A 14439-nucleotide genomic window follows, 5' to 3' on the forward strand; every position below is an offset into this window, starting at 1 on the left:
AATGATGGTATGGGGATGACAGTTCTTCACATTGGAGAACATACTATCCCTGTTTTTGCTCTACAGATATCCTTAAAAAGATAGTCTGGAACCAAAAGCAATCTGTGTCTGTGCTCATACACATAGAAACATGTGGGAGACCCTTGAGATTTGTGTTTCAACAATATCCGTGGTAGTAACACTGTGAAATAGTTGCAATTATAATCATCTTCATTTTACAGGAAAGGAAAATGAGGGGCATAAATGGTAAGTAATGTGCCCCATTAAGTAGTAGAATTGAGTTTTGAACTAGGTTGCCTGGCTCCAGAGCCCACATTCTTAATCTCTGCTCTGTGCTGCACCCATTATACTATGTACTCATCGTAGCGTCTACTCTATACTGCAATTTCCCTCATGTGTGTCTATAATATATATGCTTTTTAACTTGTTTGTATCCTCCATTAGTTTTTTAAGCTCCAGGAGAGTTTAATGGGACTGTATCTTTATTGTTCAAGGTTTATATATCCAGTGCTCAGATTAGTCTGGCCTGTATTTGGTAATTAATAAGTATTCCAGGAATACATGAAACCTTAATAGAGAGGTACCTTTACTTTCAACCTGCATTCTCTTAGATAACAGCAAGTCTTTGTTATATAACAGGTATTAGTCAATTCAGCCTGTCACTGAGTGAGAGGAGCGGGGATCAGTGTGCTATCTATGTTTATGCCTAATCATGTCCATCAAAGCAAAGATCATGAGTTTTGAAAGTAAGATGTTGCAAAATATGGTGATGGAAATTAAAGTAGAGCTAATTTAAAAAAAATTAAATGTCTGAGAAAATGACAAATTTTCCTTGTGCATATGGGATAAGTCCTTTGGCATGGACCTTCTTTCTTAGGGAGAAAGAAAATTAGGTAACACAAAGAAGTGCTCCTCCTTTGCAATTGACAATCATCAGTAAGTGTTGAGGGAAACTACAGAAATTAAAAAAAAATCTTTTGAGTGTATGACAGGAGTGTGTGTGTATTGTGGTATTATGGCCTAATGCTAATTCAGGAGAATGGGAGGAGTTTGAGAATTTAAATGGTAGGCTTGTGAATACAGGTGGTACTAATGAAGATTTTCTTATAGACTGAAATGTGTAATGGAAACTAGTCTCTTCTGATGGAAAATGCCCAAACAGAAAGTTTATCAGGGGAAAAGTGTGTTTTGTATTAAAATGTTGAAAGACTGGTTTACTTTTAAATGTGGTAGAAAATTACCCAGGGATGGTGAAACTTAAATTCCTCTTTCAGATGGGAAAACAGCCATTCAGAACCTAACCTGTTTGTGAAAATACAAACAAAAAAACCCCTTCAGAATATGCATGTGAAAAAGAAAGTTGATTGTTCTCATGTTAATAAATACCAATAATGTCTGATTTCTATGAATTTTATCTTGTTAATACTACTCTTTTTTTTTAAGATTTTATTTATTCATTTTAGAGAGGGGGGAGAGAGAGAGAGAGAGAGAGAAAGAGAGAGAGAGAAAGGGGGGAGGAGAAGGAAGCATCAACTCCCATATGTGCCTTGACCAGGGAAACCAGGGTTTTGAACCGGTGACCTCAGAATTCCAATACTGCTCTTTTTTAATGCAATTTATATTTTGACTAGCCACATATGGAAACTGTTAGAACAAGGAGTTTTATTTTTTACATTTAAGCATAAATGTATATGTAAATGGAACCTTAAGCAAGTGACAGACATGGAATAATGAAAAGGCAACACAATTTTTTTTTACCTGTTCTATCTTTAAAATTTATTAAGCATCCTTGAATGATAATATAGGCATGTCCTATGATGTTTTTCCTTTTATTTATTCTTAGGTAGGTAGGTCTTATGTTGCATTGTTATAAAATAGTATTTTAATTCAGAAGTTAAAGTGCCTAATGTAACACACTGAAACCACACTTATTTACTATTTAGAGATAATACTCCCTTTCTCCCAAGGTAAGGCCTGTAATGCATTTGATCCCCCAGGTGGGGATGACCTGGAAACATCCCAAATAGCAATAACATTAATTTATCATGTATTGTGCTTAGAACTAAATGCTTTACACGAACTATTTCATTTAATCTTTACAACAACCTGCAAGGAAGGTGTCATTAATATGTCTATTAATTAATGAGGAAGTGGAAACTGAAGGTGAACAATTTTTAAGGTCCCAAAAGTCTTAAAAGTTAGACCTGGGTTTGCATCCCAGAGAGTGTAGACTTGAAAGCTCGACCTTTTAATTGTTCTGCCCTCTGCCCTCTGCCAAGAAGACCTGGGCAGCAGTGGCGGGAAGCTAACTTGGGTTGTCATTGCGATGCTGTGAGGGCACGGCATGGAAGACAGTGTGGAGGGTGAAATTCACAGGATGATGTCAGGCAGGCAACAGAAGTCAGAGTTAGGTCAAGAGCTGGGGGCTTGGAGAGCATGATGGATCTGGCGGGGAAGGACCAGGGCAAAGAGTCAGAATGTGTCTGTGAATTTTGAGAGAGTATATCTGAGGGATATTTAGCTGAGGGGCAGGGAGGTGATTTAAAGAAGCAACAGTGCACTTCATATGGCAGAGAGTAAAACTGTGGGAATGGTGACCACAACTGTAAATTTATTGCTTTTTCTCAAAATAGTAATTGGCTACACATCTATTTGGTTTGTACATCAAGCAAAACTGGTTGTAAGCTCTATTTAGCATGACTTGTCATCACAAGGCAAATTATTCATTTATTTTGAAATTAATTTTTTAATGTCAGTCATGTGCTTGGTACTATCCTAGGCACCGGAACTACTGCAATTGAGATAAAAAAGATGACCTGCCTTGGAGCTGAAGTTCAGTTGAGTTGGTACTTCTGTTTGGATGTTGACTCCTCAGAGAGGCTCTTCCTGGTCACTCAATCTGAATTATGCTCACGCTAATCCCATTGTAATCTGAATTATCCTCACACTAATCCCATTACACTTTACATACCCCATGTTATTTCCATCACAGTCCCAATCCCAATCTTATATTATCTTTAAAAAAATTTTTAATATTTCTATTTATTGATTGATTTTAGAGAGACAGAGATAGGAAGGGAGCAAGAGAGAAGAGAAACTTTTATTTGTTGTTCCACTTAGTTGTTTATTCATTGGTCACTTCTTGTATGTGTCATGACCAGGGATCCAATCCACATCCTTGGTGTTTCAGGATGACACTCTACTAACTGAGCAACCAGCCAGGAATTATCTTGTCACAGGAACAGTTTTTCCTCGGCTTGGATCTCCGTGCCACAGCCTGGTTTGGCCGTTTGTGCCGCGGCCTGGATCTATTCACCCCCTTTGCCCACCTTAGTTTCTATATTCTCAGTTTCCAGTGAAAGCCGCCCTGTTTAGGTTAGTGAGGAAGGTGGAGCATTTCTTACTCCCTATTTCCTTCGGGGTTTGGTTATATATTTAGCCAATTTTTCGCTCGATCATACCTTTGGGTGTATTGTGAAACATCTGGAGGCGCCAAGGATAGGTTTTTCTGTTTCTGGTTGAAGATCTTGTTGAGTTTTGGGGGAGATTTATTGGTATCGCTTCCTACCCCACCATTACTCTGACGTCATGTCCTCCAGGAATTATCTTGATTATTTATTCATCTGGGTATGATTTGGCTCACTACTTTACCCATCCCCCCTCCACCTCCAAAGCTAGAATGTGAGCTCCATGAGAGCAGGGTCTTTGTCAGTCTGTTGGTACAGAGTAGTGACTCAACAAAATTTGTGAATGAATGAATGAAATGAAATATACTACATGTACAGGGAAAATAAGAAAAAGCATTTATTCCTAATAGAAAGCCTTATGAATTTTTTCCTCTGGTGAAACGAAAACTTCTAGTATTACTGTGTAGCATTTTAGATTTTCTGAGCAGAAAATCTCACACTCAATCGAGGGCCAGTGCTGCTTTACCAGGAAAGCGCCATATCCTCCGATTATACTCGGGACTTGACAGAAGGTCTGTTTCTGCCTAGGTAAGTAGGAAGGTGCTGCTCTTGAGTTGCTGAGGTTAATACTTCCTTTCCTGATAGTAAGCTTCTTGTCTTCCAAGATTTTATATCTTTTTCAGACCCAAAGTTGAAGTCTGGGGCATTGGTTTTCTATCCTAGCAGGAACTCATGTAGTAGTCTTAAAATATTTAGATAAACAGATTACATAGTCAAAATGAATTGACAGTTTTTGGTATGGACAGCTTGAAGGTAGAAATTATCTGATGAAGAAGTATTGTGGAGGAAAGCCATGACTCTAGGGCATGAGGTGTAGGGAAAGGGAAAGTGTCAAGAGAAAGTAGGACAATCGACAAGTATCTGAGGTCTTGTTTCAAATGTATCTTCTCTACTTCTGTCACTCTCAGACAGCTCATGAAGTGTGAGCTTGATAATGTGGCAGAGAACATTTGAGTTGGAGGATATCCGACCCTCACACTGCAGCCAGGGCTGGCTGAGCCCACAGCTAGGGCAATGAATCTTCTGCACGGCAAATTACAATGATCTGTGAGCTCAGAATGCGACTGTAGCAGAGAGGAGAGGCCTGATAGAACAGGTTTTTTCCCCCCTAGTGGTTACTTAATACTGTGAAATACATTAATATATATTTGTAGTTTCCAAAGTTATACATCAGAACACTGCCACTGAGGGTGTTCTGGAGACTGGATTTCTGTGTATATGTACTGTGAGGCCTCGTTTGGTGATTGGATCTTTCCAATGGTTTAATGTTCTTCTTAGCATGGTGTTGTCAGGCTAGTGGACATTTTTCACAGCAACCAATTTTTCCCCGAGTGCCAAAGAGGAGGCTGTAAGGCTTTCTGAAAGTTTAAGCCAGGTAAAAAGAAAGGGGATGATGCTATTCCAGGAGGAATGGTACATTGGAGGGCTAACAAGGAGGGCCTACTATAAAGGCGCATAGGTGTTTTCTTCTAGAGCTCTAAGAGAGCTGTCTGAGCATGTGGGTGGTAACAGATGACATTGGAGTAGGTGAGAACACTCAAAGAACACCAGTAGAACAGGTGAAAAACAAAGCCCACAGTTGAAAACTCTGACAACTCGGATTTTCAAAAGTCAGAGAATGACAAGAAAATAGAAAAGCAAAACAAGAAAAAGAAAGGCTAATCTAGGAAGCAGATGGAAAAATGGATATCCTCTTATAATAGACCCTGATCAAAGTATTATAATTGTCAGCAGTATAAAAAAGAATACAAACAGAGAGAAGTCTCCATGAGACTTTGTCATCTTAGTTATCAATAGCTGTTTCAACATAGTGTTAGCAGTAGAAGGCAAATTATAGTGCATTGAAAGAAATAAGTAGAGTAAGTCAGATTTTTTATACTAATTTATGCAATGACATTCACTAGTATTATATGATAATTTGCTATCTGCCTACAGTTTTTCAGACTGTAGTAATTAATTAGAAGCAGACTACTATGAATAATTTTATCCTGAATTTTCTTTTGAATTTTCAAGTAAATTACATTCTGAAATATTGCAGTTTTCTTACCTCTGTTTTCAAGGCATATTAAAGAGTTATGGTTATACATTTTAATGGATATAGACACATGACATTTTTTTACAAAAATTAAAATAATTTAATTCATTGTGAATAAATCATATCTTCTTTAAAGTTAATTGAAATAATATTTCAGTATTGAAGGCATTTTTACAATGGTTTCATTAAAATACAGTGACATGCAGTAAACTGCACATATTTAAAGTGTACAATTTGATGTTTTAAAGTGTGTGCACACCCATGAAATTACCATCATGATGAGCATAGTCATCACCATCAAAAGTTCCCTGTTACGACCTTTCTAACCCCTTTCACCTTTGCCGGCAACCACTATCTGCTTTTTGACAACATAGATTAGTTTGCATTTTTTAGAATTATAGAAATGACATGAATCTGACAGTGTGTATTTTTTTTTCTTTCTTTATATTCATATAAGTCTTTGGGATTCTCCCACGTTGTTTCTTGTATCAATAGTTAATTTCTTTTTATTGCTGAATAGCACTTTGCTATATGGATATACCGCACTTGATCCATTTGCCTGTTGATGAACATTTGATTTATTTCCAGTTTTTGGCTATTGGAAGTAAACTTGTTATGAATATTGTGTACACACTATATTTCATGCAGTTATTCTTAAAATATAAATCTATCACAAGATTCCTCAAGTTATGAATGTTTAGAGCAGAGAGGCACAATTAAAATATCTCTCAGTAGTAGTCAGAACAAATCCAAGTTTCTTCAGTGCTTTGTTAAAAGTTTATTAAGTGTGGAGTAGCACCGTCTAATTTTTTTGTTTCTCTTTCTTTCCCTGCTTCCACACATATATCTACCTTATATCTACCTTAATGCTTGTCTGTCTCCGAGAAGCTGCCTCCTACACTGGGGAACAAAATTTTTGTTGCATCTACGGACACACTTGTTCTTACCTAATTCGAGTGTGCTGATCTCAAATCTGACATTAGGTTTTCTCTGTAAGCTACAGTTTTTTGCAGTTCAAGATTTTAGGTTTTTATCTTATTGTAAATTTTTCAACATTTAGTTGAACATAATGAAGTAGAATGTCTTCTTAGGTATCATCTTTGTGAAAATATAATAATTTATATAATGCAGTAAATACACTAATATACTAAAAGATATGATTGCATCAGAATTTGTCTGCAATTTCAAAATAGAACGTATTAAAACACTTATTTTAATTTTAAAATTTGCACAAAACTTATTTAAATTCTATTCAGGCAAAAATTTGCGTTTGTAGCTCTTGCGTATGTGTACTTGTTGAGGAAAATCTCGTTTGATGCTCCAGCAGTAGTTTGCTCATCACTAACAGCTCCAAGATTTTTGGGAAACTTATCAAGGTGACTGTTCAGGAAGTAAATCTTAACGTTCATGTTACATCCAATGTCACAGAAAGCCAACAGCATCCTTTGAACCAGAAGTTCATAGTTTTCTGCTTTTTTGTTGCCAAGGAAGTTCTTTGTAACTGCCACAGAAGACTGCCATGCTGCTTTCTCCTCGTCATTCATCTTCCTGGAAAGTTCTTCATCACGTATGAGGGTTGGAATTTGAGGTCTATCGAATATACCTGCTTTTATCTTCTTGAAAGACAAGGCAAGAAAAGCAGAAATAATATATTGAAAGTATTCACTTTCTCTATTCAAACCCTGAACAAACTGCTTCATTAAGCCAAGTTTGATGTGAAGTGGGGGAAAAATTATCCTGTCTCGATTAACTACAGGTTCATTTACAATATTTTGCATCCCTACTTCCAGAGCTTCACGTTTTGGCCACTCCTTCTGACTCCAGTGTTTCTCCTGAGCTCGGCTGTCTCACAAACACAGAAAGCAAGGATACTTTGTGAAACCTCTATGTTGTCCTGGCAGGAAATTTACCATTTTAAGATCCACACAAATGATCCAGTTATGCATACTTCAGAAAGTCAAGGACAGTTTTTATGTCATTATAGTCTTCTCACAGATGAGTTGAATGACCAATTGGAACCACTGCATAAACATTACCGTTGTGTAGGAGAACATATTTTAGACTCCGTTTAGAGCTATCAAGGAATAACCGCCATTCTGGGCCCTGGCCAGTTGGCTCAGTAGTAGAGCGTCAGCCTGGCGTGCAGAAGTCCCGGGTTCGATTCCCGGCCAGGGTACACAGGAGAAGCGTCCATCTGCTTCTCCACCCCTCCCCCCTCCTTCCTTTCTGTCTCTCTCTTCCCCTCCCGCAACGAGGCTCCATTGGAGCAAAGATGGCCCGGGCGCTGGGGATGGCTCCTTGGCCTCTGCCCCAGGCACTAGAGTAGCTCTGGTCAGGACAGAGCAAAGCCCTGGAGGGCAGAGCGTCGCCCCCTGGTGGGCGTGCCCCAGGTGGATCCCGGTCGGGCACATGCGGGAGTCTGTCTGACTGTCTCTCCCCGTTTCCAGCTTCAGAAAAGTACAAAAAATAAAAATTAAAAAAATAATCACCATTCTGTTGGCCTGTAAGTGTTAACACCTAGCTGGCTGAGAAGACTACTGATATCATGATGACAGTAAACAAAGTGTTTGTCTTCAGAAAAAAAGTCCACAAAAGTTTGTTAAAAATTCCTGAAATGGGATACTTTAGCTGACCAGTGAAGTACATTCTTATCTTGAAGCCTGGAGGCTAATAATTCAGCTGCTTTCTTTGATAGGCCCAAATCTCTTACTAAGTCATTCAATTTGGGCTGGCTAAACTGCTGAGGAGTTAATGACTGCTTGGCATCAGAAGAAGATTCTTCAGATTCTATAACCATTTCCTCATGCATCTTATCAAAATATACTTGATCACCATGTTCACTTTATTCATCCTTAGAAGAAATAAAACCATTGAAAACTGGAACTGGGAGTGTCTCAGAGTATGGGATAGGTTGTATTGCTGAAGGAATATTAGGATATGCGATCATATGCTGTTTTTTCTTGCCGATGCCCTTTGTATGGATCAGACAGAAATAACAGTCACTGCTGTGGTCCTTAGATTCACGCCAAACCATGGGATACCAAAGGCATTCCTTTGCATTTTCCTTTTGTCTAGTTACGAAGAATTTCCTCACAATTATGACACACAATATGAGAAGCCCAATTCTTGTCTTGATCACCAAGGGGAACTTGAAAATAGGCAATATATGCATGTGTCACAAATGATAAAATATTGTGCCTTTGATGTTGAAGTGTGTAACAGCCACATATATAACAGAAGGTGTCAGGACTATTCTTACATTTACGCCTACTCGAAGAAGCCATGATTCAATCTTAAAACAAAAGAAGAGGGTGTTTTATCAGATAATAAGTTTTTACATTTAAAATAACTACAATTATGTAAAAGTGATGTTTGTAAAACATCAATTGCCTTGTGGTTATGTTCAATCCAAGAGTTGTTGCCCTTTAACTCCAATTTAAAAACCAATGCATGCCATTAACTGTAACAAATGAAATTAAAATTGCATAAAAACTAGAGCATGCACCGAAAATCGAATTATAGATTTGGAATCAGTGATGCAGAAATATATAGAAATAGTTCTAAAACCTCATGTAACAGAAAATTTAAAAAAAAAATTGTTCCCCAGTGTTATTGAAGTCTCTGTGTTTTACTCTGTTCTCAATTGCATTATTTTTCTTTCTTTTAAAAATTAAAGTTGACATTTAATATTTCATATTAGTTTCAAGTGTACAGCATAGTGGTTAGACAATCATATGCTTTAGAGCAGGGGTCTCAAACTCAACTCAGCATGTGGGCCACAGAGCAAGATCACAGCCGTTTGGCGGGCCGCACTAGGTCTACAAAAGGCAACTGTTACGCAACACTTTTCAGTGTCACAAAACGACCAGAAACTGTAGTTCGTGGATTAGTCTGTGGGCCGCAAAAAATTGTTCGGCGGGCCGCATGCGGCCCGCGGGCCGCAAGTTTGAGACCTCTGCTTTAGAGTGTATACAGTGTTCCTCTGATATTTCCAGTACTCACAAGGCAGCATAGATGGTCATTACAATATTATTGACTATATTCCCTTTGCTCTGCTATACATTTCTGTGACTGTTTTGTATCTACCAATTTATACTTTTTAATCCCTTCACCATTTTTACCCAGCCCCTCCACTCTCCCTCAATCACTTAATCTGAATTTGACTGCATTTGGTGAAGAGTCCTGATCTTGTTACCCAGGCCTGACTTCCGTGCTCTCAAACCTCTGGAAACCAGTGTAAAACCAGCTGCCTGCTTAGGCCGTCATTGCCTGATACTTTTGGCACCTATTTTCCACTGCCCCTCACCACACCTGCTTATGCTGCTCAGGCCTTTACTGTTTGAGGACCGCTCCCTATGTGTTTATTCCAAAGTCCCAGACTCTATGTCTAGTTGATGGCTGGAATCTTCTTTTTGCGCCATTTGAGCCAATCCGAATCCCAGTGTGTGGTCAGATCTGCTCATTTAGTTTTGGGGACCCGACGACTACTCTGGGCTCTTGGAGAACTCTAGCATACAGAAATGCCTCTGCCTTGCAACAAACAGCCTTGGTTCCAACAGATTATTCCTAAATCCACCTGCTTCTGCAAGGAAATGATACTAGATATGCTACTACTGTTGCCATCTGCTGGTGACAGGCAGAGTTGACACAATGTTGTTCTGTCGCCTTGTTTGTTCATATTAGGGAAGGTTTCCACTTAAAATCTTAAGTCAAAGAATGTCTGTTTAGGTCAGGCATGGCCAACATACGGCCCGTGATTAAATTTTTAATATTCTCCGCTACTTTAAAATCTCCGCTACTCAGAAGCGGAAGTGTCTTTGATTATTGGAAATCGAGATATTTAAGAAGATAGTGATACACGGAAAAGAATTCCACGTGTGACTAATCTAGGTTTAACTTTCAATAATTGGTCGAATGGATTCGCGATACTTCTTTATTTTTTAAAAAAATTCCATTATAAAGATTTACAACTTTTGTACTCATCTGTATTCGATATGAACTGTTTGACATTTAGCGGCAATGTTCTTTTAGGCGGAGTTTGCCAATGCGCACCCAAGGTCAAACAATTCGTTATTTTTGTGGTCAAGTGTGCTGAATCAAGTGGCATTGTAGCATAGACAATAGCTGCAGTTGATAACTGAAAATGTGTCCAGGCTGTTCGTAAAACGAAATAATTGTTTTATTTGCGATATAACCCCTTCAAGCTCACTCTATTAATTAAATATTGTTTCGATTGATTGCAATACAGTTTGGATATTTATATGGTATGTAATTATATTTTTATTAAAATATATTTTTATTAAAACAATATTGTATATTAAATTTTTTCACTCACATTTATTCATAAACAAATTACATAAAATTTTGTTTACTTAAATGAATCATTTTTGTATTTAACCTTTTTTAATTTTAATATTTCATCCAGCCTGTGGAAAAAGTTTTTTTTCTAATCTGGCCTGGGGGCAAAAACTGTTGGCCACGCCTGGTTTAGGTACTTGTAATTTGTACTAATTCTCGGACCTATATTCTTTTCTATCATGTGCTGCAGCCACACTGACCTCCTTTCTGCTTGTCTCATTTCCACCTTAAGGCCTTTGCATTTGTTGTCCCCTCTTAAAAAACACACTTCTACAGATTTCCAAACAGCTAGCTTCTACCATTACTCACATCTCAGGTAAAATGTGATTAACTTATAGAGGCCTTCCTTGACCATACTATACCTACCCTACTCCACCGGTCAATCATTGTCTTATTCTGTTAGATTTTCTTTGTAGCACTTAACATTTACTAAACTTCTCTCATTCATTTTTTACTTGTCAATTGACTTCTTTCTCTTACACAAATCCACATATGACTATAGGAGCTATGACGCAAGGAGCTTGAAGTACAGAACAGTGCTTATTATAGTGAGCTAAGAAGATGCTCAATAAATATTAGTATAAGTAAATAGACATGGTACCTCTGTCTACCTGTTGAAATCTTATTTATTTTTTCAAGTCAAACTCAAATACTATCTCTTTTAAGAATCACTCCAACCAGATTTATTTTCTCTTTTACCCAGCATTTTTTATTTCCTCTTTATATCTTGTGGTAAGCTGTCATGTCCTCATTCTTTATTTAAAATGTGTTGGATACAGGGACCATCCCTGACTTATTTTAATACAAATTTCAGACTTAAGGACACAACAGATACCAAAAGAATGTTTGTTGAAGTTATAAATAAAATCAACCATATTACAAGACTATTGATGATTTTATTCTTTTTCTTATTATGAAATATATGACATACAGAAAAGAAATAATAATATTATAAATAATACTCATGTACCCATCATGTGCTTTAAAAAGTTGATGTTGAAGACACACTTGAAATTCCTTTTGTGTGATATTTTGATTTATAAGAAATATATAGATGACCAAATACATATTTCTCAGGTACATTTCCATCATGGTTCCTGGCTCACTACTTTCAAAACCCTTGGAATTTTCTAAGTGATTGTGGCAATAAAGTTGTCTTTTGTCTTGTTAATTAAGTGATTTTTGAATTTACCTTTGGATAAGGCTGGTTTCCAGGGAAACTAACCCTTTGATTAGGGGAATGGAGCTTTCTGTTCCACCCCCCACCTTCTGGGAGGTAAGAGGGGCTGAAAATTGTCAATGGCCAATAATTTAATCAACTGTGCTTATACAATGAAGTTTCCATAAAAACCCAAAAGACAAGGTTTGGGCTTCTGAGTGGGTAAACAGCTGGAGATTTGGAGATAGTGGTGGGCCTAGGAGGGCATGGGGTCTCTGTGCCTTTCCCCATGCCTTGCCCTATGCATCTTCTCTATTGGGCTGTTCCTGAGCTATATACTTTTACAATGAACTGGTGATCCAGTAAGTGAAATATTTCTCTGCGTTCTGGGAGCTAGCTCAGCAAATTAATCATACCCAAGAGGAGGTCACAGGAACCTCTGATTTATAGCCAGTCTTTCGGAAGTACAACTGGGGTTTGTGACCAGTGTCTGATGTTGTGGTATGTGTGTTGGGGTGAAATTTTGTAGATTAAGCCCTTTACCTGTGGAATCTGACTCTGTCCTCAAGCAGATGGGTAGATAGCGTCAAAATTGAGTTGAATTATCAGACACCCAGTTATGCCCTAAAATTGCTTGTTGGTGATATGGCCAACCTCCATCCTGCTTCCAAGTTGAAATTGGGTCCGGGAACTTGAAAGATCATCTTTCATCCTATTCTCCTCCTCTTTTTACTGCAGCAATTATGATTCTGAATTTGGTGATTATCATTAGAACATGTGTGTCATTGTATATGCACTATACTGCTACCTTCTGTCTTGGTATTTGTGCACATGTATAAGTATTCATTTGTGACATATGGTTTTATTCTACTTGTTTTTAAGTAGTACATGGTAAGGGCCATTTTACATTTTAATTGTTTTCTGAACATTATGTTTCCCAGATTATCTATATTGATAAATTTAGAATCTGGAGCTATGCCTGACCAGGTGGTGGCACAGTGTATAGAGCATTGGCTTGGGACACTGAGGACCTGGGTTCAAAATTTTGAGGTTGCCGGATTGAGTGCAGGCTCACCAGCTTGAGCATGGGGTGACTGGCTTGAGCGTGGGATCATAGACTTGACCTCATGGTCACTGTCATGAGCCCAAAGGTTGCTGGCTGGATGCCTAAGGTCACTGGCTTAAACCCAAGGTCACTGGCTTGAGCAAGGGGTCACTGGCTTTGCTGAAACACCTTGATCAAGGCATGTATGAGAAAACAATCAATGAACAAGTAAGGTGCTGCAACAATGAGTTAATGCTTCTCATCTCTTTCCCTTCTGGTCTGTCTCTGTCTGTCCCTCCCTTTCTCTCTTTCTTAAAAAAAAAAAATAAACGTGTGCTGAGATCATTCATGTCAATTGCTGTATACTAATCCTTTATATAACTATTTCACAGTCTCCTTTCTTATTAGCTTCAGGAACGGCATTTATTTTCCCATTCCACTCTTACAGACAATATTGCAGTAAACATTCTGTGCCATTCTTTACTTGGCATCCTAGGGAGTTACTCCAGTGTTTGTTTATATTGGGAACTGTAACTTCTGGGTCAATGACTATAAACATTATGCCATTGAGATTAAGAACAAGGCACTGAGCTAGGCTGCCTGGGTTTGAATCCCTACTCTTCCACTTGCTACCTTTCTCAGGAAATAATGAGCACCAGCTATTTCCAGCTCTTCTCATGAGTATGCATCTCTTACCTCAACCCTTGGCATCAAACAGTCAGCTTGGCTTAAGTCTCTTTGGCTGTGGCTTATCCTGCTAGAACCAGTTCCCAGCTGCCACCAACTGCTCCTGCAGCCAGAACCCAGCAGGCCTAGAGATGCACGTGTAATCACTACTTTGCATTTTTGTACCATTTCTGGTCCATGGAGAGGTTCATGTTTAAGCCTGCAGATATTTTTTAGTTTCCTCTTTTAATATTTTATGTATCATCATGATGTGTTTAGAGCAGAGGGAGGACATCAAAACATGAACTTATTGTCACCCTAACCAGAGTTAATAATACCTCTGTGACATTTTAAAATAAGCACAAATCTGGACTAATCTAATCATAGATTTTTTGGGGAGCTGGAAGGAATTTTCAAGATAATGAAGGCCAATCACCCTGTTTTATAGGTGAGGGAATTGTGGTCTCCAAAAATTGATTTACCGATGTCACATCTAGTTAATGATGGGGCAGGTCCAGAACCAAAGCCTCCAGGTTCCCTCAACAGTCCTTTTGCAACTACATTCACTACCATAATTTTCTCTATATTTGCATTTTTATTTTTAATGAAACTCAAAAAATAAATTATAATATAAGAATTTATAATAATGGCATCGCATTTTTAACCTGATAGGACATGTTTTCTTTTGAAAAGTATTGAGGTAAAGTAA

At 38.0% G+C, this 14439-nt stretch overlaps 1 protein-coding gene across 1 annotated transcript in view; it reads left to right on the plus strand.

The window, feature by feature from the left end:
- The window catches only part of TRHDE (thyrotropin releasing hormone degrading enzyme), a 458543-nt gene that overhangs the window by 225373 nt on the left and 218731 nt on the right, over positions 1 to 14439 (plus strand). The gene's annotated exons all lie outside the window — the stretch shown is intronic.

This window comes from Saccopteryx leptura, chromosome 2 (genome assembly GCF_036850995.1).
Source record: "Saccopteryx leptura isolate mSacLep1 chromosome 2, mSacLep1_pri_phased_curated, whole genome shotgun sequence".
Classification (NCBI taxonomy): Eukaryota; Metazoa; Chordata; class Mammalia; order Chiroptera; family Emballonuridae; genus Saccopteryx; species Saccopteryx leptura.